General features: G+C 36.6%; 1 protein-coding gene across 4 annotated transcripts in view; it reads right to left on the reverse strand.

The window, feature by feature from the left end:
- The window catches only part of fermt2 (FERM domain containing kindlin 2), a 127,280-nt gene that overhangs the window by 51,232 nt on the left and 53,521 nt on the right, over nt 1-22,527 (reverse strand). The gene's annotated exons all lie outside the window — the stretch shown is intronic.

Below are 22,527 nucleotides of genomic sequence, written 5' to 3' on the forward strand. Positions count from 1 at the left end.
ATCTCCCTCTAAACCGCACCCCCCCCCCCCCCCCCCCCACCGCTGCCTCATGGGCTGTTTCACAAATAAATCCAGTGTTCAGCGGATGTTGGGGAATATGGGGATAGCAGTACGTTTACAAAAAACCAAATTCATTTTCCTTAAAGCCTTCAAAAGTCTGGATTCAAATAGTAAAAAATGGATATATGATGTCAAAGTCTCAACTATTACCACTATTGCTGCCATAACTATTACAAGTATTTAGGGATGTAACGATATGAAAATTTCATATCACGGTTATTGTGACCAAAATTATAACTGTCATCATTATTATCGTGGTATTATTGAAATTGTGCTCAAAATGTTCACAACGTACTGTTACACACACTGAAATAATTTAACCAAGTTGTATTAAAAATAATAATAATAATAATAATAATAATAATAATAATAATAATAATAATAATAATAAAATAATCGGCACAATGTACTTTCTGTTGACAGAAACATTCAAATATTAACCCTTAGGGGTCTGAGCCTATTTTGTTCGTTTTTCAGTCCTTTTGATTTTGCCTTTATATACTACATAAACAAATGTTTACTATACCCATGTTTGGGATCTGTTTTTCAGCACAACTTCATTTATATCATCTGCCTATTATCTTTTCACTTTAACCTACTATATAAACATAAAAGGCCAGAAAACACAAAAAAATACATAAAATCCAATTTGAAACATATATATACTTTATTGCATAAATAACACACAGATGCTTAACGAACCTTTTCAAAGACTTTAAAAGTGAATATCGGTTCCAAATATTAGGTATAGAAAATTAAAATTGTAATAAATTAAAACTATACTCAAATATTTGACATAAAAGCAGATCTTTCATTTTCTTTAGACATTTCAGGTTGTTCATATTTGTTCAGGTTATTCACATTTTATTGTTACAGGATAGTTTGTAAATGTAAAAAATTTCATAATTTAATGTTACTTTTTGCACTAAAACAAACATTTGAAGTTGTCATTATTTACAGACATAATGTAATGGGTTTTTTTCCACATCAAATTGAGAAGAAAATATGGACTCATTATTTTTTGTAGGTTATTATGCTGTTATTTTACTGGAGATCATATTGGTCTGTATGTGGAACCTGAACTAAAATTAGTTCGACCGCACTTTGCAAATTCATCCCACGGGCCGGATTGGAACCTTTGGCGGGCTTCATTTGGTCCCCGGGCCGCATGTTTGAGACCCCTGCTTTCTATAGTATATAAAGGCAAAATTAAAAGTACTCAAAAACGGCCAAAATAGGCTCAGACCCCTAAGAGTTAAGACGTCTGCTGGACCCCTCCCTGGTCAGGTGTTTTTGTCCAACCAGGAGGAGGTCTCAGGGCAGACCCAGAACCCACTGGAGGGATTATAACTCTCAGATGGCCTATGAATACCTCAGAATCCCCCAGAGGAACAGAAGAAGGTGGCCACGGAGAGGGAAGTCTGAATTTCACTTAGGTAGATGGATGGACGGAAAAAGTCGGTTTAATATAACTGATATATACAGTAAAGATACATCTTGCTAACTATAGATATAGCTTAACTGCATCTATGGTTAGCAACATATATAATTAATCAGCATCAATTTCAGACACTAGGGTCATGTGGTATGTAAAGAAGGAGAGAAAAGTAGTGGTTGAGCAAGGTAGTGAAGAAAATAGAGAATTAATACATTTTCTGGTTGTTTTACAGAGGTTATGTTCTAAATAATTGTTGGTATCACTAGAGGAACAGACCAAACAGGAATGAAGGGTGGATACAAAGCCCATTTCAAGAGAAGTTGGGATATTTTCCTTTTTTTTTTTTGGGACAATTTTAATGACTTTTATTTAAACCATTCATTTATGTGACAGTGTCGGCTAACAGAGCTAACCTAGCTTGTCCATCTGCAAAAGTTAAAGAGAAAAAACTTGCTAACATTAGCCAGTTAGCATGCAGTCACGGAAAAAATCATTAGACCATCAAAAATCATCAAAAACAATGGTTATGCAATCCAGTGCTAACTCCTGTGTGTATCGTGTGACTAAAACAGACAGAAAAGAAAATATGGAATGTCTAAAAGCACTGTTTTTTTCAGTACAATGTTACAGATATTGATGTAAGAACTGAAGTGACTGGTTATTATCAAGAAAACATGGAAAACGGATAGATATCAGCTCTGAAATTAAACTACTATGAGCTATTTTTGCTGTTTTCATTCTATTTTTCCAAACAAATGTACCTTCAGTTATACCAGGCATTAAAATGAACAAGAAACAGAAGAAAACAAGGGTGGTCTAATATATTTTTCCTCGACTATATGTGTTATTTGTTATCCTGATCACCTTCTCCAAGCCAATACAACATAAACTAAATGTGTTCCTTCATTATGAATCTCAGCAGATCGATACAGAACAGAACGTCGACAACTTTTAGAACTTCTTTTCCCCCGATATGTCAATTAAAGACAAACAACCGTCCACATTTCACAACAGAGATGCTCTGATTCCTTGTGGCAGAGATAGGATATTTTAGGATATATATATTAGGACAGGGGGCGACACGGTGGTGCAGTGGTTAGCACTCGTGCCTCACAGCAAGAAGGTCCTGGGTTCGATTCCAACACCAGTCGACGGGGGGTGGGACCTTTCTGTGTGGAGTTTGCATGTTCTCCCCGTGTCTGCGTGGGTTCTCTCCGGGTACTCCGGCTTCCTCCCACCATCCAAAGACATGCACCAATAGGTTAATTGGTTAATCTAAATTGCCCATAGGTGTGAATGTGAGAGTGATTGTTTGTCTCTATATGTTCAGCCCTGCGATGAACTGGCGAAATGTCCAGGGTGTACCCTGCCTTCGCCCCTATGTAGCTGGGATAGGCTCCAAGCGACCCCCGTGACCCTAGTGAGGATAAAGCGGGTTCAGAAAATGAATGAATGAATATTAGGATAGGATTTAGGATATTTTCAATGCAATAAAATGTGTAGTTTGTTATTTTGCTTTGCTTAATTTTATTTTTTAGTGTTTTCATCTTAATTATACTAAACAATTAAGCAAGAATTAAACACTAGACAATCTTAGGTGGACCATTCTGTTCCGTCACACATCATCTGTCTATTTCGAGATGGAGGCTCGTCTTGAACCCAGATCCTTTCACTCATGGTGTCAACGTTTCTCTACTCCGCATCGTTGGCCACTAGCATTACTGTGGCTAGGCTAACAGGTCTCTGCAAGTCTGTTTATAGTGATTCTTAAGAGCCTGTAAGTTCTACAAGTGTTTGGCTCATTCACTTTAACCTGCAGAACTTTGTGTAAAAGTGTTAAGATGCTGTTCTGATTGGTTCTGGGGGGGTGGGGTTCATACTTTGTGTGTCACAAAATCTTATATCATAAAATGGGAATTTCTTTCTTTTTCTTTTGTATTGTATTTCTGAGATGCACAATGAAAATAAATAGAAAATTGGTTTAAAAAAAAAAAAAAAGAAGATGCTGTTCTGATCACGTTTAGCTTTAGATGTCCATAAATCTGACTGTGTGTTGAGTTTAGTGTCAGATACATCTAGTTTATGTATCAGCAAGTTATGGACATTACTGAAACTGTTCCGTTTTATCATCTTAATCATTCACTTTATCGTCCTATGTGTTATTTAAATGTATGTTGCACTGTCAAAACCGTGACACGTGAATTTATGGGTTCTAACCGCTGCAATGTTAATTATTTCTTACAAAACACATGGAAATGCTTCAAATATTCACTGTTGATTATTACCAGAGCCAAAAAAAAACAAAAACATTTTGGACCAACTCAATAACACGATTTGATAAATATGACACATTGTTACACCTTAAAAAAATGTCCCAAGATTGACTATGTATTTAGATAGATGTCACCTATAGCTATTGGTAGATGCGCAACTTAGGTGGAACAACTGATTTATTGATTAATCAATTCAATAATATAGTCTTGTAATGTCAGAAAGTTTGAAACACTTTCTGAAGTTTACGTAAGAACTTTACATAATTTAAGGGCAACTACAGATTTCATGTCCATGGTTTAAAGACAGGGTTCCTATAGGTTTCTAAAAGTTAAACTGAAGACTTTTTAAGACTACTTAGAACAGAGTTTAATGCCCATTTCACAGCCATACCGGCAAAAATTTGTGACTCACCTATACACCATACACACTTTTTTTTTCCTGTTTGGTGTGCTATATATACTTGTGTATAAGCAGATTTGTCTATTATTAAGCTGTTTTTTTTCTTTGCTTCTTTTTTTTCATTTCTCTTTTTTTTTTTTTTTTTACCTATTTTGTTTTACGAGCACTTTGCTATTTTTTTTTTTATTACTATCATTAAGTATGTTATGCAGGACCAGGAGTGGGAGGGTGAGGGGGAGGGAAGAATGGGACATGCTTAGTGCCTCTGAAATTGAATATTCAAATGTTCAATGTAACTTAAATCTGCATCAAAAAATTATAAATATGTTAAAAAAAAAAAAAAAAAAAAAAAAAGATTAAATTTGGGAACTGCTACAAAAGTTAAAACATAAATAAACTAGAAGCACTCAGAGAGCGCAGACCTCCGCCAAGGCTGATCAGTGGGCCCCCCCATGGGCCCCCCCGCCCCCGAATACCACCAAAATTTAATCATTTCTTCCTTATCCCATTTCCAACAAACCCTGAAAATTTCATCCAAATCTGTCCATAACTTTTTGAGTTATGTTGCACACTAACGGACAGACAAACAAACAGACAGACAAACAAACAAACAAACCCTGGCAAAAACATAACCTCCTTGGCGGAGGTAATAAATATGTGACTACTAGAATTTAGGGAAATGTATTTATTTATTCCCATCATTTTGAGTCATTTCTTACCAGGGGCTACAAAGTTAGCAAAAATTGCTGCCTAATTTCACTATAAATTGTTGGGTTGAAAGAGGTGGAACTGAGTCAACTAACGTTACTTTCTTTGCAGCTTGGACATTTCCCAGACATATTTAAACACAATACAGCCAACACGTTTATAGCAACAGAACTTAAGACCTACCATATCAAATGTAATACTTTTTAAAGACTTTATGGTAATAAATGCAGATTTGTAAATTCACGACTTTTAAGATTCCGCGGGAACCCTGTATAGATACTGAGATACAATGAAGGAAACAAACAACCCCCATCTAATACTGTGTGTAAATGCGAGACCTGAATCAGACAGCACATTAAGTGTAATGACAAAAACAGAACAGCCTCTGTCTTCTCTTTTCCAACTCTCCCCTGGGTTTGGAGGCCAGGGAACCATCACTCAGCAGCAATGATGTTTTAAGATGGACCTGGGATGGTTCTGATGTGTGCGTGGAGGGGTGGGGATGAGACGGCCAGAATGTGTCAGGAACAGAATAGATGGAGCTAGTCTAGAACCACATCTGGATCCTCAGCTGGATCTGGTTTTCTCCAGGATTCCATATAAATTAAGGAGAGTGCTGTTATTTGAGAGCCTTATTTCATTATTATTTACCTTTTTCTAAGCGGAGCTGCTGTGAAATGCTCAATTTCTCCACGGCACAGAAATCATTCCTCTTATATATACTGTATATATATTTTTTAGAACGGCATGTTAAGGTTAGGACCGATCTGGATCCTCAGCTCACTTTGTTTCGTCCAAGATTCCATATAATTAAGGAGTGGGTTGACAGATTTGAGACCCTCATTGTATACTTTTACCTTCTACATTCAAGTAGATGCTAGAAAATGGTCATTTCATCATTCTTGCAAAAATAAATCTTATTTTTTTTTAAAGGATGGGAGGTTCAGGGTTGGAGTTAGGATCCATCTTGTGCTAGATTTTGTTTTTGCATCTAAATTAAGGAGTGGACTAATATTTGAGAACCTTATGTCATTTAATTAGGGACCAAGCCAAGAGGGCAGGTCCACTCGCATAGTGAGTGGACTTTCCGGAAGGCAATGCCCCTATTGTTTTTTGTTCGTTTTTTTTTTTTTTTTTTTTAATTTTCCCGACGCCACTTTGAACTGGATTTTGACCCCCTAAACATGCTCGAAAACTCACCAAATTTGGCACGTACGTCAGGTCTGGTGAAAAATTTGATAAAATGCAAAAATGAACCCCGTAGGTGCCAAAATGCGCTCTCTAGCGCCACCTATGTCAAAAAACACGGAAACCGCCATAGCGGCCAGCAGGAATGTCCAAGGGATATGAAACTAATGTCAAAATGTTCTTTACATCGAGCACTACAAATGTTCCAGTGGGCGTCGAGAGCTAACTCCAACAGGAAGTCGGCAAATTGTCTTTCAAAGTAAAATCCTCAAATTAAAACTAGTCTGAGGCCGTTTGTCATATTGGCTTCTAAATAGCACCAAAAGATGGAGTGAACGGACGGATGCAAAAGGGAGGGGGTTGGTGTCGGGACGGAGAGGTGTGAGTGGAGCAGAGGTGTCGACGCTCATGGGAGGCGGAATGCACGGGAGGTGGAACGTATGGGAGGTGGAACGCACAGGAGGCGGAATGCCCGGTGCGAGGTCCCGCCCAATGCTGCTTGCAGCTTTAATTCTCTTAGTTTTTGATTTTTTTTCTTAATTTAAGTGCGGTAAAATGTTCTCAAATGCCTTGGAGTAAATCTTCCTTCTTCTTCAAGGATTGGGAAGGTGCTACAGACAGATTGAAGGGGTTGCTGAGGGTGTTGAGGATAGCACGAGCCCACAGGGAGAGAAAACGTCTTGGCTTGGTGAGAAAGCTTGTTTGGTTTGTGTAACTAAAGCAAAAGCATTCCAGGAGTTTTAAGAACTACCAGATGGGAGCTGAGCCTCGCTCTCGGCCTCCTCCTCCTTCTTCTTTATTCTTGCTGTGTTGCAGCGCAATCCCTGTGCCCTTATACAGCCATGTGAGCTGCAGGCGTGATGCCGAGCTTTAGCCCCACTGAGCTGTACAACACAGAGCCAAAACACACAACACACACACACACACACACACACACACACACACACACACACACACACACAGTCATCTAAATCTGACTGTGTGCACTTTGGGAAGACAGTGAGCTGAGGTATGTGGCATTTTACTACAATGTCACTTTCATTGTTCATTCTTATGACCTCTCTGTCAACACTGGGAACCAGAGCTAGTACAGTTGTGACATATTCATCAAGTCTTATTTCAGTACTCTTGGATTTCATTTCAGCTTCGTTTGACCTGGATGAAGTGACTTATGCGATTGGTTTTTATACATTTTTTTTGTGGAGATAAATCATTCAAAAACATATGATATCAAGTGTGATTTACAAAAACACTGATTATCAAAAGCCCCATATAAGATATCATATATAAGTATAAATCATTGAAAAAGACATGTCATACATTGATCTACACTATTTTACATAAGAATTTATTCATATATTTTTACTCTCCAAAATGACATTTTTTTTTTTTTATCATTATTTTTTGGTATTTTTATTTTTTTTAAATCTCTGTTGCACTTTTAGATTTTCTCAATGAAAAGTGGTTCATAAATTAAATGTATCATTATTACCTATTTGCTCTGTTTATTTGTTAGTTAGTTGCAATCTGTCTGTTTTCTGTGATGCTTAAGAAATGAAAATCTGTAATGAAAATATAGTTGAAAAAGAGACATGTCATATAAAGTGTTATAGTAACAACAGTGCAAATCTGAATCAATCCGCGACTGTATTTTTCTTGGCAGTTTTTAATTTTTATTTCAGTTATTGCATTATTTTTGCTCATTTAACTCTTTCATGCATAATGGTCACTACAGTGGACAGTTATTCTACAGCTGTTCTCATGTATACTTTATTTCATGTATATTTTATATGTATATTATATTTTTTATATTTTGTTGTTTTAGTTCCATATCAGCCAACACAGTGGACGCTTATGCATCATCCCTAACACTGACATTCATACCATTACTATAACTTTGCTGCTCTTGATAAACCTGATCTGCACTAATATGTTTGAGTTTAAATCAATTTTTAATTGTTAGACTGTAATTAACAGTTTTTTAAATTATTTTTTTAAACACTTTTTTTTTGGCATATTATCTCCATGAAGTGAGTAACAACTAGTATTAGAATATGATAAAATGTGAGAAAAAAATCAGATTAGCTGCATTAAACATGTTTTTATTTCATAGTTTTCATAGCATTTTCTGATATTGGGTTTGAAATACTTGTTTCTTTGCTTCAAGAATATAATGCATGGTGTAGCATGGACATTTTTGTAAATCCATGAAAAAAAACAGCCCAACTGTATTGTTTTTTTCATGCCTAAGGAGGAATAAAAACATTAAAAAAAAAAAAAAAAAAAAAAAAAACTCAACTAAGATTGTCATAATTCATGCATGAAAGGGTTCATTTTATTCAGTCTATTTCATTAACTATAAAGAAAATGATCATGTTCCAATAAAAGCAACGTTTACGACATTATATATTATTATTATATATCGATTGTTGTGCTTGAAAAATAAAAGCTGTGAACATGGGTAGTATGTAAATGTATCCATGTCTGACCCTTAACAGCTGTTACTCACTAAGAACAGTTTAAGGTTTGATTAGAAAGAAACAGGAAGTGGTGACAATCATTCACCCAGTTCCAGACAGACATTATCGCTTATATTGCTAATTATTGATTAATTCCATATGTCAGCCAGGAAACCCCAAATGTATGTGAAATGCAAACTTAGCAGGACTACTATTCATCAACCTCAAACATGGCTTATCATCTGAAACATGGAAGTAGCTGAACATTAGTCTCTTAGAATGGAAGCTCACTGTAGTTTAGATAAAAAAAAAAGTTCTTTTAGGCTTATCCCATGTTTTACTGTGCTGACTTCTTGCTAGAATCATTACTACTTTTGCCTGTGGTTCTCTTTTTACAAACCCAGAATTATATCTGTGAATTATTATGGTTTCCTATCTCTCTCGGCACAGTATTCAGGGTTCATACACAGTTTTCAAGGTTAAATTCAAGCACTTTTAATGATCATTTTCTAATTTTGCCAGCACAGCACCTTATCGCTGGGGTGAAATACATATCTACAAAAATACATACTCATTTTACATATGTTTTTTCACTTTTTATCACAATGATGTACATTGTATTATGCTACAAACATCTAAAAATATGGTTGATATTCACAAAAAGTTTAGAAATTAAAAAGGGAAGCCACTCGGCATCCTTCAGACACACTCACACTGAACCAAAGATTGAGATAAAAATGTATGTGGAGTCAACCTGAGAGCACCCGCTAATTTTCTTTTTTGACATTATTATTCAAAATGTATGACCTCCCTTTAAGTAGCTTTGGCTTGGCATCTAACCTGGCAGAGTTAATATTAAAAAATAAATAAATAAATCACATCACAGAGCTATAACTGCAAGCACCTTAACCCTTTCATGCATACTGGTCACTACAGTGGACAGCTATTCTACAGCTCTTCTCTTGTATATTCATGGATTTTGTTGTTTTGTTTTTTTGCACATATCTTTATTAAAGTTTTAACACATTACATATGTTTTCTGACATGAATTGGTAACATTGTGTAGATCTCCCCTGAGCGTAAGAGTTACAGTTTTCACACAATTTATCAGTAAATACATGTTTCTTTGCTTCAAAAATTAAACGCATGGTGTCCAGCTGAGTGGATATTTTTGCAACTTCGTGAAAAATAGGTTCATAAGAATTTTTTTGTTGTTGTTATTATTACTATTTTTTTATGCATTTCTTTACTTTTTAAAATTTTATTTATTTTTCATACGAAAATTTTCAATCGCACTGCTTTTTTCATGCCTAAAGAGGAATAAAAACACAAACACAAATCTTGATTAAGGTTCTCATAATTGGTGCATGAAAGGGTTAAAGGATTAAACCCATAAAGACCCAGTGCTACTTATGTGGCAGTTCCAAAACTGCTTTTTCTCTACATTTGACTTTTCTTAAGTGACTTTTCACCATTTATTACAATATTATCTTTTATATTTAATGTTTTATCAGTGAAAATCATGTATTTTTTCTATATTTAATTCACTTATCATGTAGATGTTTGTCAAAACTCAGATTAAAGTTAAGGGATATTATTTCAGAAACAGAGAAAACTGAGGAAAAACTGACTTTTTTTTTTAGCAAATATATCCTTAACTGAACATAAACCCAGTGTGTCCATCCACTGTCATTGATCAAACTCCATGGGTTTTACTGGTGAATCAATGTTGTAGAAGATGACGGTGTTTCTATGTTCACTATGGAGCCTCTGAACGTCCAAATGGGTCATATCTGATGACCATGAAAAGATGATAAACTGCATTTTACACCAATTATTTACATACATTGATAGAATTAATGGATCAACAGGTATTAAACAGTTTACATCAGTAGATGGTTTTGGTCACTGGTGGATGTTTGGGTTTTATAGGTTAAACTAAAATTCAAGCACTTTTCAGACCTTGAAAACACAACATTGAAATTCAAGTATTTTTGAGGATTTCAAGCACCCGTGCAAACCCTGAGTATTAACAATTCTACTAGTGGTTTCCCTTCCATTATAAGCCTTAGGTGCAGCATCTAAGCCAATGAGTAACATCAGCCTTTTGGATGCTGTATATGCATGCAATTTTTTGTGCAAAGATATGGTAATGATGGTCAAAACGCAAGTGAAATTACACATTTATCATCAAAAATGCAAAATACTGTAGCTATGTGTGTTCAGACAGCATCTATGCCATCTATAAACCTAAGGAGAAATGGTGGTTATGTGTAATATTCTGCCTCAAACCTTTTTTCACAGCTCCCTTAGTATAAGTACAGGGAAGCTGATAAGAGAAACTACAGGAGTAAACAAAGATATTTGTGGAAAAACGATCTATACATAGAAGTTAGTGTATCATGGATGTAGGCTACCATGACAGATGTTGGCTTAGAAACAGAGGTAGGTAATATTGAATAATGTACAAAACAGACTCTGATGCAAACTTTACAAATTTAAACACAAGCAGATTTTACATAGAGAACACTTACAAATCAAAAGGAGGGGGTAAAAAGGACAATGTTTCTTCAAAAGTAAGATTTCAGAGTCAATGAAAAAGAAGAAATCTCTAAATAGGTGCTAAATAAATGACATAACATGCTTTTTTCATAGATATTATGGAGAAAAAAAAGGGAGATTACAGACATAAGGAGGACTAAAGAAATCCCAGTGGAAGTTCTGAATAGGCCTCCAATAGTAAACAGTGAATTTCTGCTGACATGCTCAGTGGAGTGTTAAATTGTACGTTTAGATTCAATAATTTAAAAATGATGGTTTAGAAGGAAAGGTTGCTCGTACCCACTCCGCATACTTGTGGCCCATGTCAGGAGGAGAAGGAGGAGGATGACGAGTGAGTGGGTGAGTGAGTGATCGCCTTAATGCAGTGGTTTTCAACCTTTTTTGGCTAGTGACCCCATTTTAACACCCCAAATTTCTGGCGACCCCAGACATTCAAAATGGAAACTTTTTTTTGCTAAAATTAATTTGTTTTTGATCATGTAATAGTTTGCTATACTATGTTGCAAATAAATGTTAATTTTAGATGACATTTAGTCTATATAATATATATTATTATGGACGGAGGCAGAAAAGCCAGGTATAGATTACTGCACAAAGTGAGAATTTGATTTTCCTTGGTCAGGATATGTACAGTCAGTCCAGCTTGGATTTACAAGGTTGACAATTAATACTGAACAAACAATAACTCAAAGTATGAATTATGAAAGAGCTGCAGCATCTGAAACTGACCACAATGAACATTTGAAAGATAAACAGTACCACAGTGCTTCAGTTTCAGCTTCACAGTTTGTCATGTCTTTTATGGATTGGGATTGTCTCTGTCAACTCACCATAGATTTTTTTATTGGTAAGTTGTTTTTTTTTTAATCATTCATTCGTTCATTCATTCATTCATTTATTCATTATCTGAACCCACTTTATCCTCACTAGGGTCACAGGGGTTGCTTGGAGCCTATCCCAGCTACTTACGGGTGAAGGCGGGGTACACTCTGGACATTTCACCAGTTCATCACAGGGCTGAACATATAGAGACAAACAATCACTCTTATGTTCACACCTATGGGCAATTTAGATTAACCAGTTAACCTATTAGTGCATGTGTTTGGATGGTGGGAGGAAGCCGGAGTACTCGGAGAGAACCCACGCAGACACGGGGAGAACATGCAAACTCCACACAGAAAGGTCCCACCCCCGTCGACTGGTGTTGGAATCGAACCCAGGACCTTCTTGCTGTGAGACACGAGTGCTAACCACTGCACCACCGTATCGCCTATTTAATCAATTACTAGAAATTTCAGGCGACCCCATTTGAATTCCAGGTGACCCCAAGGTTGAACAAGAAAAGCACTCAGAGCGCAGACCTCCGCCCAGACAGATCTGCCACCCCCCCCCCACCCCATCACCACCAAAATTTAATAATTTCTTCCTTGTGCCAGTATCAACATTTCCTGAAAATTTCATAACTTTTTGAGTTATCTTGCTAACAAACAAACAAACACGCACACAAACACACAAACACACAAAGCAAAGTGATCACAATACCTCCTGGCAGAGGTAAAAATACTGCCTTAATGCTTCCAGAGGCTTTGTGTATTTTTCACTGGCTAAAATGACACCTGAGACCACCAGACCTGTAGCAGCACCGGGGTCTCGGATAGGAAAGAGGGGCTGCCGGACTCGCAAGACCTGCTCCTCGGAACGTATGATTCACTGCAGCGAGGCCAACCACAGACGAATCACAAACCCCGTCACGTTCTAATTTTAATCTCTGAGGTTTACTGTACACAAAGATAAAGACCCTACATGGACAGACGACATTAAAACTGTGATTTCACCTTCTCTGCTACTCTCTCCGTGTGCATATTTCTTAATGTTTTAAGAGTGGCTCATTAAAATATCAATACTTTGCAATAAATCAAGATCGTGTTCCAGGGAATGACGGAATAAAATGAGGGAACAGAGACTACAAATATGCAGTTTGAGTCAGAAGGGAAAGAGTAAAACAGTAAAAACACACATAAAAATGAATGTTTAGCTCATGACAAGTGAAGTTAGTGATTCTTGGCATTCAAAGTTATGACTCAATACTATTACAAAGCAGAAAAATAGATCATTTTTACTATTTGTTACTTCAAGGCAACAAAAAATGGCAATGAGGGGTCTGTAATGACTTGTTAAGCTTCAGAGCATCTCCATTTCCTTCCAAAAAGAGGCTCAAAGGTGCTAAAAGGCCACTCAAAAAGATTATAATTCAGTTTAATTTAGGAGATGGAGTTGAGGCCAAAGCACCCCCCTCCTGTGTTAAGACAACAGTGGGCAACGGACCCGGACCAATCAAACCAACCGCAAAGCCTGATGGGTCATAAATCTAATGGAGTAAGATGACAAGGCAGTGGTTCAAGGTTTGTAGCCATCCCCTGATCCACCACTTACCGCCAGTCTGCCTGTACATATATCACTGCCTGAGCTGGTTTTTCCAGGCTCAGAATGACACGGAGGTGATTTCTGATTATGTGTAGTACGCCTTCAATGTGAGAGCAAGAGGTCAAATTAAATCTGATGGTGGCGGGTGCGTAGTGCATTCAGCGTAGCATCATTTTTGGTTGGTTGTTGTTCGGGAATTGTTTTTAATCATCTGATGTATGCAGATGATACAGTCTTAATTGCTCCATCTGCCAAGGGCGTCCAGCAGTTACTCAACACTCGCTCAGACCCATGCTCAGACCTGTTCATATTCAGTTCAGGCTGGGTGATACGGGAAAAAAAAAATCATATCACGATCATTTTTTTTCATATCAGATGATATCGATATGTATCATGATATAAATGAAATCATCTAAAAAATTTGAAAATTTATTCAATCTGTTGATTATATAGATAACTGTTAAGTTTCAAGTATTAGATTTTCATTATTTTGTGAATATTATTGATATTTATGAGTTTGAACATTTGTGAGTTTCTTCAAAGGCCCTGTCCATGCGTTACCACAAAAATACCAATTTTTAATTTTCACGTTACTTTTATTTCAGATATTTGAGTGAAACTTTCAGAAAGTAATGATCTTTTGATCCATTTTGGCTGATGCATACAATAGTTAAGAGTCACCCACGTGTTACTATGGCAACCTGTCCACATGTTACCAAATTCTCATGTCAATAAAACACAAGACTTTTCTATATTTTACTCCAAAATTTATTTTCAGCATAGTTGAACATAATATCTAAAAGGTTTTGTCTTACTTGATATCAATTTCTGTCGAGAACCGCATATTTTGAACGTTTGCGTAAAGCTTAAAAAACTGATGTCCATTTCAAGTCTATGTGTTACCGAGCAGTAATTTGCCATTTTTCACCTTCAAATTTTATCTCCCCAAATTTTGTTACACATAATGTTAAAGTGCTTATAAATACCTAGTCATATACGTATAATATATGCATATAAGTTACTCTGCTTACATGACAGAGACTGTTAAACACGCCCAGAAGCTACTCACTGCATCATTCAGGGTTAAATAACTTATTCTCAGCTAAAACATATAAACAGATTCAGTAATTATCCAATGGTAGGATCTTAATCTGCTTAGTTAAATGAAAGCAGGGACTTTTTGGCCAGGGTGTATCATCATCTCGTCCATTTTTCTGATTAAAAGTCGACTGATTATAACGTCTGACAAAAACCCCTGGTTTCACTATAGCTGTGCTACTGTGTCTCAGTTTTCCCACACACACACTTTCAAAGAGTATTTACTGAAACACACGCAGGCCTTAAGTGAAGCAACCTGACTCGGGTTAGCCTGAAGTAGGTCTGTGCTGAGAGAGGCGGTCTCATTTCAGGCCCCCAGGTCCACTGTCATGTGTTAGTCACTTGTGAAAACTACATATTCTGTGTTGGTTCACAGGAAGAATAAAAAGTCCCTCCTGCCAGTGGGAAATGGTGTGTATGTGTGTGTGTATGTGTGTGTATGTGCTGGAAATGAGTGTATGTGGGTTCTCAGTAACCCAGGTCATGGTAATCCTGAGTGGGCGACTGGTCATCTTTCCTTTTTGTCTAGACAGGACAAGCTCATGTGTTTTCACTGATCTGTCTTTACTAAACAATTGCTCTTTTCTCCTCAAACTGCAGTGACAATCTTTTGTAGAAGTACAACAAACAATATATCCGAGACCTTGTCAAAAATTCAAACCGCTCATATTCTTGGGTTCAGACAATTCTCAGAAGTGTTTACAGAGTTCAGAAATGTTATCCTGCAACTAAAAGTGGAAAATCCCTGCTTCACTATCGAGAAAGAAATGCAGCACAGGATGTAAGGGCTGCCAAATGGAATCAGAGGTCAAAACAGGAGTGAAACTTAGTCATTTCATGTCTTACAGTACAGCGACCTCTTCCCCACGTACTGTCCAGATGGACTGTGTCTGTGGCAGAATCTCAGACTGTACACAGCTGCCTCGGACATGGGAGAAGAACAGTGTGGAGAATTGCTTTTATACGTCTTACTGGTAGTGTTACGCTGATTTTGTATGCTTTGCCCGTGCATGTGACCCTTCAAGAAAGCATCGTCAAAGTTATAAAAACCAAGAAGTAGAACACATATACCACAAATTTGAAATACTAATTTTTAACACCTTCAGAGTTTAAAATCAACACTCAGTTGGTGTTTATATGGGAACCACGAATGAAGTGTTAAAATCAACACTATGGTAGTTAATATTTAACACTTTACTGCTCTTCATCGACTATTATAAAAGTTCCCAAATCAAAACACACCAAAGAGTTGAATGACTTTAGACCAGTGGCACTGACGTCCCTTGTCATGAAGAACTTTGAAAAGATTCTAAAAGATATCACTGTATCGTTGATAGATGGCAAACTTAATCCTTTACAGTTTGCTTACCAGCCACATAACGGAGTGGAGGATGCAAAACTGTACGTCTTGGACACTTTATACAAGCACCTGGAAAAACCAGGATCCCACGCAAGACTTTTATTTGCCGACTTTTCCTCAGCTTTTAACAAAATGCAGCCCCACATTTTAACAGAGGCTGGCATCTTACTTTTGTCTTCCAGACCAGCTGCTCAAGTTACTGTTGAATTTTCTACCAGAGAGGGTCCAGCAGGTTTTTGTTAATGGTCAAATGTTCAGGAGGACACTATCAAACACTGGCTTACCACAAGGTTGCGTACTGTCTCCACTTCTGTTTATTATGTACACTGACAGCTGTAGAACTTCTTTAGAGGACAGGTTTATTGTGAAGTTTTCCGATGACACCATCCTTTAATCCCTCCTTCAGGGGTCAGAGTCCGATCACGGTCCATCTTTATCAAAATTTGTCAGCTGGTGTGATGAAAATAATCTGGACTTGAATGTCTCAAAAACTACAGACATGATTATCGATTTCAGACACAACAACAATGACCACAAAGTGAGTGTGATCCATGGTGAAGAGGTTCAGACAGTGGAGTCATACAAATATCTTGGCACTATTACTGACTGTAAGCTCAGGTTTGATGCAACACTGAATCTGTGGTAAAGAGGGGCCAACCAAGAATCCATCTCATGAGGAGACTGAACTCTTTTAATGTCAGTGAGAAGATTTTAAGAAACTTTTATTGTTCATTTATTGAAAGCCTTTTAACTTTTTCTTTTATCTGTTGGTTCAATGTTTTAACTTTGAAGGACAAGAACAGTCCGCATGCTATTGTAAAAATATGCTCCAAGATCATTGGAGTCAAATTTAGAGACTTGTCTTCCCTCTGGGAGCTTCAGGTGGTGACAAAAGCTCAGTCCATCATCAGGGACCCTCACCATGTGTTGCATCTGAAGTTTGCCTTAATGCCTTCAGGCCGGCACTACCACACTCCTCAGAGGAGAACCAACAGATATTCTAATATCTTTTACTCCTTCAGCTATCACACTTTTAAACTCTGACAGAAGCCATTTTAGTCAATTTTGTATGATTTTGTTGTTGTTGTTTTTTAATATTAGTGGAACCAATAGGGTCTTTTAGTCTTTTAGTCTGCATTGGTATTTATTGATTATTTATTGTTGATTATTTGAATGCATTTATTCGTAGTTGCGTTCAATAGTCCTGTATTTGTGCACTGATTTATTTATGTTTGTCACATTGCACTTTGGATGTGGGCTGATGTCTGGGCTGATGACTGTGGTAAGCTGCAAATGAATTACCCGTAAGGCATAAATAAAGTTTTCTGAATCTGAATCTTCCTGTTCACCAATGGGGCCCCAGAATGACACTAGCTGGGTTTCCATTACAGTTTTCTGCAAAATAAAAGCGATATTTCTACAATTTTGACAAAGTATAATCACTACTTGTAGGTGTTTCCATTGACAAGTGCTTGGCTTCTGATGCATGATTCTAGTAAAGTCCCATCTACCCATCTCACAATATGTCATAGTTCTTGCGGAGATGGGGGGAGGGTTCCATGCGTACCACACCATTTCACTCTGCAGGTGCGCCTGTTCATCCCAAGGCAAAGTCCTTATTTATAATGGATGTCTGGGAGAGAATTGTACCAAATTCACCAACGAGTTCTGGATCCAGAATTTCCAAATGACCTGGGTAACATTTAATGAACTGTTATGTTATGGAACCTCTCATGGCACTGGACTCGTCATGCCTGTGACTAGTGAAAATGCACAAAATGTGTTTCCATTACACTTTTGTGTAATACTTCTATATCAAAATGTCTCCAAAACTGCCTCATGAGAGTGTAAAAACCTTTTTGCAATCTTTGACAGTTTTTGCGACATTTCTGTGTTTCCATTACCAGTTTTCTATTGCAAGATTCACCTTTTGTGCATTTCTGAGGGTAATGAAAACCCAGTTAATGAGGATTTTCTTGCCCAGTGTGAGACTTTATAAAAGGTGGTGCTGCTAAGCTAACAGCTAAGCTTATTAACGCTACATGAAGGAAGAGCTAAGTTACTGTGGGTAGAGGTGACACTATTCATTGAGCATCATCACACGTATAAATGTGAGGATTACTCTGCAGAGTGCTTTCAACATCACTGATCTAACATAGTGCTGCTACAACCCAACATCCTCCATAACACGCCCCCTTGACACCATCTCCATGACTTCAAACAATGAGACTGTGGAATCAGGTCTACCCACAGATAGGGGTGTTAGAAAATATCGATTCTGCACAATATTTCATTTCACAATACTGTATCGATACTAAAAAGTACTGTATTGATATTTGTAGGTATTTATTCAAATGCAGATATGGCTAAGGTTCATTTTGTTTTTTTGTTTTCTTTATTGTTTATATCCAATTTATTATTATTTGACAGTGTTTTATTAAACAATGGTTATTTGAAGCATCCTAAAAGCACTTTTTACTGTCTGAGAGGCAGATGTTAGTTCCTTTGCTGGGATTGCACTAAAATAATGTTATGATGTTAGTTATGAACTAAAAGAATATGAACATTTGAGCAGGATCTTAAACTGTAATGTCTGTAAAATACAATTTAAGTTTTAACACAGGAAGATTTTGTGATATAGCATCAGATCCTGTTGTGATCAAATAAAAATGTGTTTAGTATTTGTGCATATTTCTGGTGTAGTTCAATTCTTCCAGGAAAAAATCTTTTAAAAAACCCAAAAACCAATAAAAAAATTGCCTTTTTGATCGTATCATGATATATTGTGATGTATTGTATGTGATCCTAGTATTGTGATTTGTATCGTATCGCCAGATTCTTGCCAATACACACCCCTGCCCACAGACCTCTTTAACACTCCAGGAGTGTAAAAACAACACCCGAATCAACACTCATCAACTCAACTGTAGAAAAATTAACACAAAAACACATACAAGTTAGAAAAAGCCCACAGCTGTCCAACTATTATTAAGGAGGGTGAATCAAAAATGGATTGAGCAGGGATAAAAACAGTCAAATTCACATGACTAAAAGCAGGACTTGTCTTGGAACAGGAAACGGCTTCTGTGTGACCAACTGACTGGAGGCAACAAAGCACAAAAATCCATTTAAATAAATTACTGTGAGAAAAAGAACTGGAGCCAAAGACTGAGCTGATCATAGCCCAGAAACTCTCCACCATCTTCCTCTGGGTCCGTCTTCCAGTAGGCCTGCCCCTCCCTTACAGTTGGCAACACTGAAGGCCAGTTGGACAGGCCCAGTGTCCTCCTTTCCCCTCTGATGTTCTGACATCGCAAGCAGTCGGCTCAGCAGAAAAAGACGCCAAAGAAATTATGAAACTAAAAGTTGCCCAGGTAATAAAAAAAAAAAACGAAATGCTTCCAGGTCAGAGGAGTTCCAAGTCTGCAGAGTCAGCTGTTCTACTATTAGTCTGTTTAAAAGAAGCCACCATGAGTCACCCGTTGGTTTGTGGACTGCCGTTTTGAGGCTGTGAAGTTGTGTTTTGCCCGTTGCCATCCGGTGTTGCCAACAATCATCAACGGAAAGTAGCTGAAGTCTCTTAGAAAAGTCACTACATGATATCACACACTGATGTGGAAGTTAACTATATCAATCTATAACTATTTTTATAGAATTAATACACATTTCCAAGTCCTAAATTCATAAAAATCATTACCGGCTAAAATTTACTAAAGGGGTCAAATGAGTGGCCATTTTTGTCAAAAAAAAAAAGTTGTAAGAAATGCATAGAACTGTGTTGAAATAATGCTAAAACATTTGTGCACAGACTACTGATATTATTTGACAGTGGAAGCTATATTTTCATAAATATTGGATTTTGAATAGCACATGTATGTGAAAACTTTTGCTGGTGGACGGATGTGACATTACCCATGATGCTCTGGTCAGTACCAGTACTTTATTAGTAATGAACTTATAGACTTACTATTGCTAATTCTCCTCTTATTCATAAATGTTAGTATTGTGGATCTAAAACAATAACAGCTGACACAAAAACACAAAATGTGTCAGTGGATGGATGTGACATGGTTGTTACAGATCCCATCATACTGATGCTCAGCAGCCATGTCACCGTTTCCACAAATGATCCCTGTGCAAAAACTAGGATCAGAATTATTTATTGTATAATTTATCATCATACCATCATATCATCGTAAATAACAATATAGAATTGTTATTTCTTTATAAAAATCCTTATTATTAGAAAAATGTTGATTTAAAAAGTGACGTGTGACATTCTTAATGTATGTATTGGTGTAACATAAGCAGGATGGATCAGCACCATACTCCATATTGCAACCTGTAAAAATAAAACATGTGATATGTAGTATGTAATCTTGTAAGAAAAATTGGGGAATCTAAAAGAATAGAATATTTGTTTTTCAGGTAAATTCAGTTAAAATATAACTTGGCCATTTGTGACATGAAAATATAGCATTAATTGTGATGAAATTGGACATTTTTGACCTGAAAACATTGTTCATATGACCATCAACATGTTGCAACAGAACTGAAATCCTGTAAATTTGCATAAGTTGCATTTACCAACACAAAGTTCCTTTGGGGATTCACTTATATTGATTTCTTATGCACAAAGACAGAAATAAGACCTCTAAGCAAATTTTAGCCGTTACAGAAAAGAGCATATACTGAACTTTCTATACTCTTTATCAACCTTCACGTTTCTATTTAGTTTGATGCCACTGCTCTAATGGAATATGATGCAGAGAACCAGACATATTCACATATTCACTGGGAAACAAAATGGACATCAGTTCAAATCTGAGTCATCAATACTGAAAGAAAATGGCTAATTTGGAAACATGGTTGCCATTGTGCTGTTTTGATGCCAGAAGTGACCATATTATGGTGGAATTAGAGAAGCTCAAGTGGTGATGGATGACATTAGCGAAGACAGCGTTGCAGCTACTTCACCAAAAACACTATAACCACATTGCTAACTTGGAAATTTTGTGTTAAATGTTCCCTAGTGATTTCAGCTACCGACTGAGGATGGCAACAGATTAAGGCTGTCAGCAAGTATTCTAAACCGAATATAAATTTGAACTATTAACAACAACAGACATTTGATTATGAAGTTTAATATTCCATTGCGGCTGTTGGTTTTGCTAGATCCCACATGAGTCTGAGACGCTGCACTGAAAGGGATGTACGATGGATGGGAGTCACACAACATTACTTTGCATGGTTTAACTCATAAAGACCCAAACATCCATCACTGACCAAAAGCATCTACTGATGTTGATCCACTAATCCTACCAATACATCTAAAATGCAGTTTGTCATCTTTTCATGGTCATCAGATATGACTCATTTGGATGATCAGAGGCTCCGTAGTTACCATGGAAACACCGTCATTTTCTACAACATTGATTCACCAGTAAAACCCATGGAGTTTGATCAATGACAGTGGATGGAGACACTTGGTTTATGTTCAGGTAATGAAAGATTTGTTAAAAAAGTTTCTGATATAATAACCCCCGACTTGAATCTGAGTTTTTATGAACATCTACATGATCAGTGAATTAAATATAGGAAAATACAGAACTTTTACTGAAACAATGCAAAACACAGATGGTAATATTATAATACATGCTTATAAATCACTTCAGAAAGGTTAAATTTAGAGAGAAAAATCATACAGGAACTGCCACAAAAGTAGCAATGGGTCTTTATGGGTTAAACAGGGATGTCACACATGCCGCCCACGGGCCAAAACAGACCCTCTAAAAGGTTAAATCCTGCCCATAGAATGAATCTGCAAAGTGCAAAAATTACACAGAAGACAATAGTCACTTTTCCATTGGGCATCTGGGCAAAACTTTACCGATATTTACTAAATGTCGAAAAAACAGAAGTGTGTAATGTCGGTTTTTCCATTAAATCACAAATGCAATGATTTGTTTATTTATTATGGCAAGATGACACAAGAAGTCATTCCATAAACATAGCGATGAACATAAATACGGTGTTGATTTACAGATATATTCATTATTAGGGGTGTAAGAAAATATCGGCTCTGCAATATATTGTGATATTTCATTTCACAATACTGTATCGATACTAAAAAGTACTGTATCAATATTTTTAGGTATTTATTCAAATGCAGATATTGTGGAGGTTCCTTTTTCTTTTTCTTTTATTTATTATTATTTAATACTCTTTTATTAAAAAATGTTAGTTCCTTCGTTGGGATTGCACTAAAATAAAGTTATGGTTTTAGTTCTGAACCAAAAGAATATGAACATTTGAACAGGATCTTAAACTGTAATGTCTGTAAAACAGAATTTCAGTTTTGATACAGGAAAATTTTGTGATATAGCATTAGATCCTGTTGTGGTCACATAAAAATGTGTTTAGTATTTGTGCATATTTCAGGTGTAATTCAATTCTTCAAGGAAATAATCATTTAAAAAAACAAAAACAAAAAATTGCCTTTTTAACAGTATCATGACATATCGTGATATATCATATCATGATCCCAGTATTGTGAT

Source organism: Sphaeramia orbicularis, chromosome 22 (assembly GCF_902148855.1).
Source record: "Sphaeramia orbicularis chromosome 22, fSphaOr1.1, whole genome shotgun sequence".
NCBI lineage: Eukaryota > Metazoa > Chordata > Actinopteri > Kurtiformes > Apogonidae > Sphaeramia > Sphaeramia orbicularis.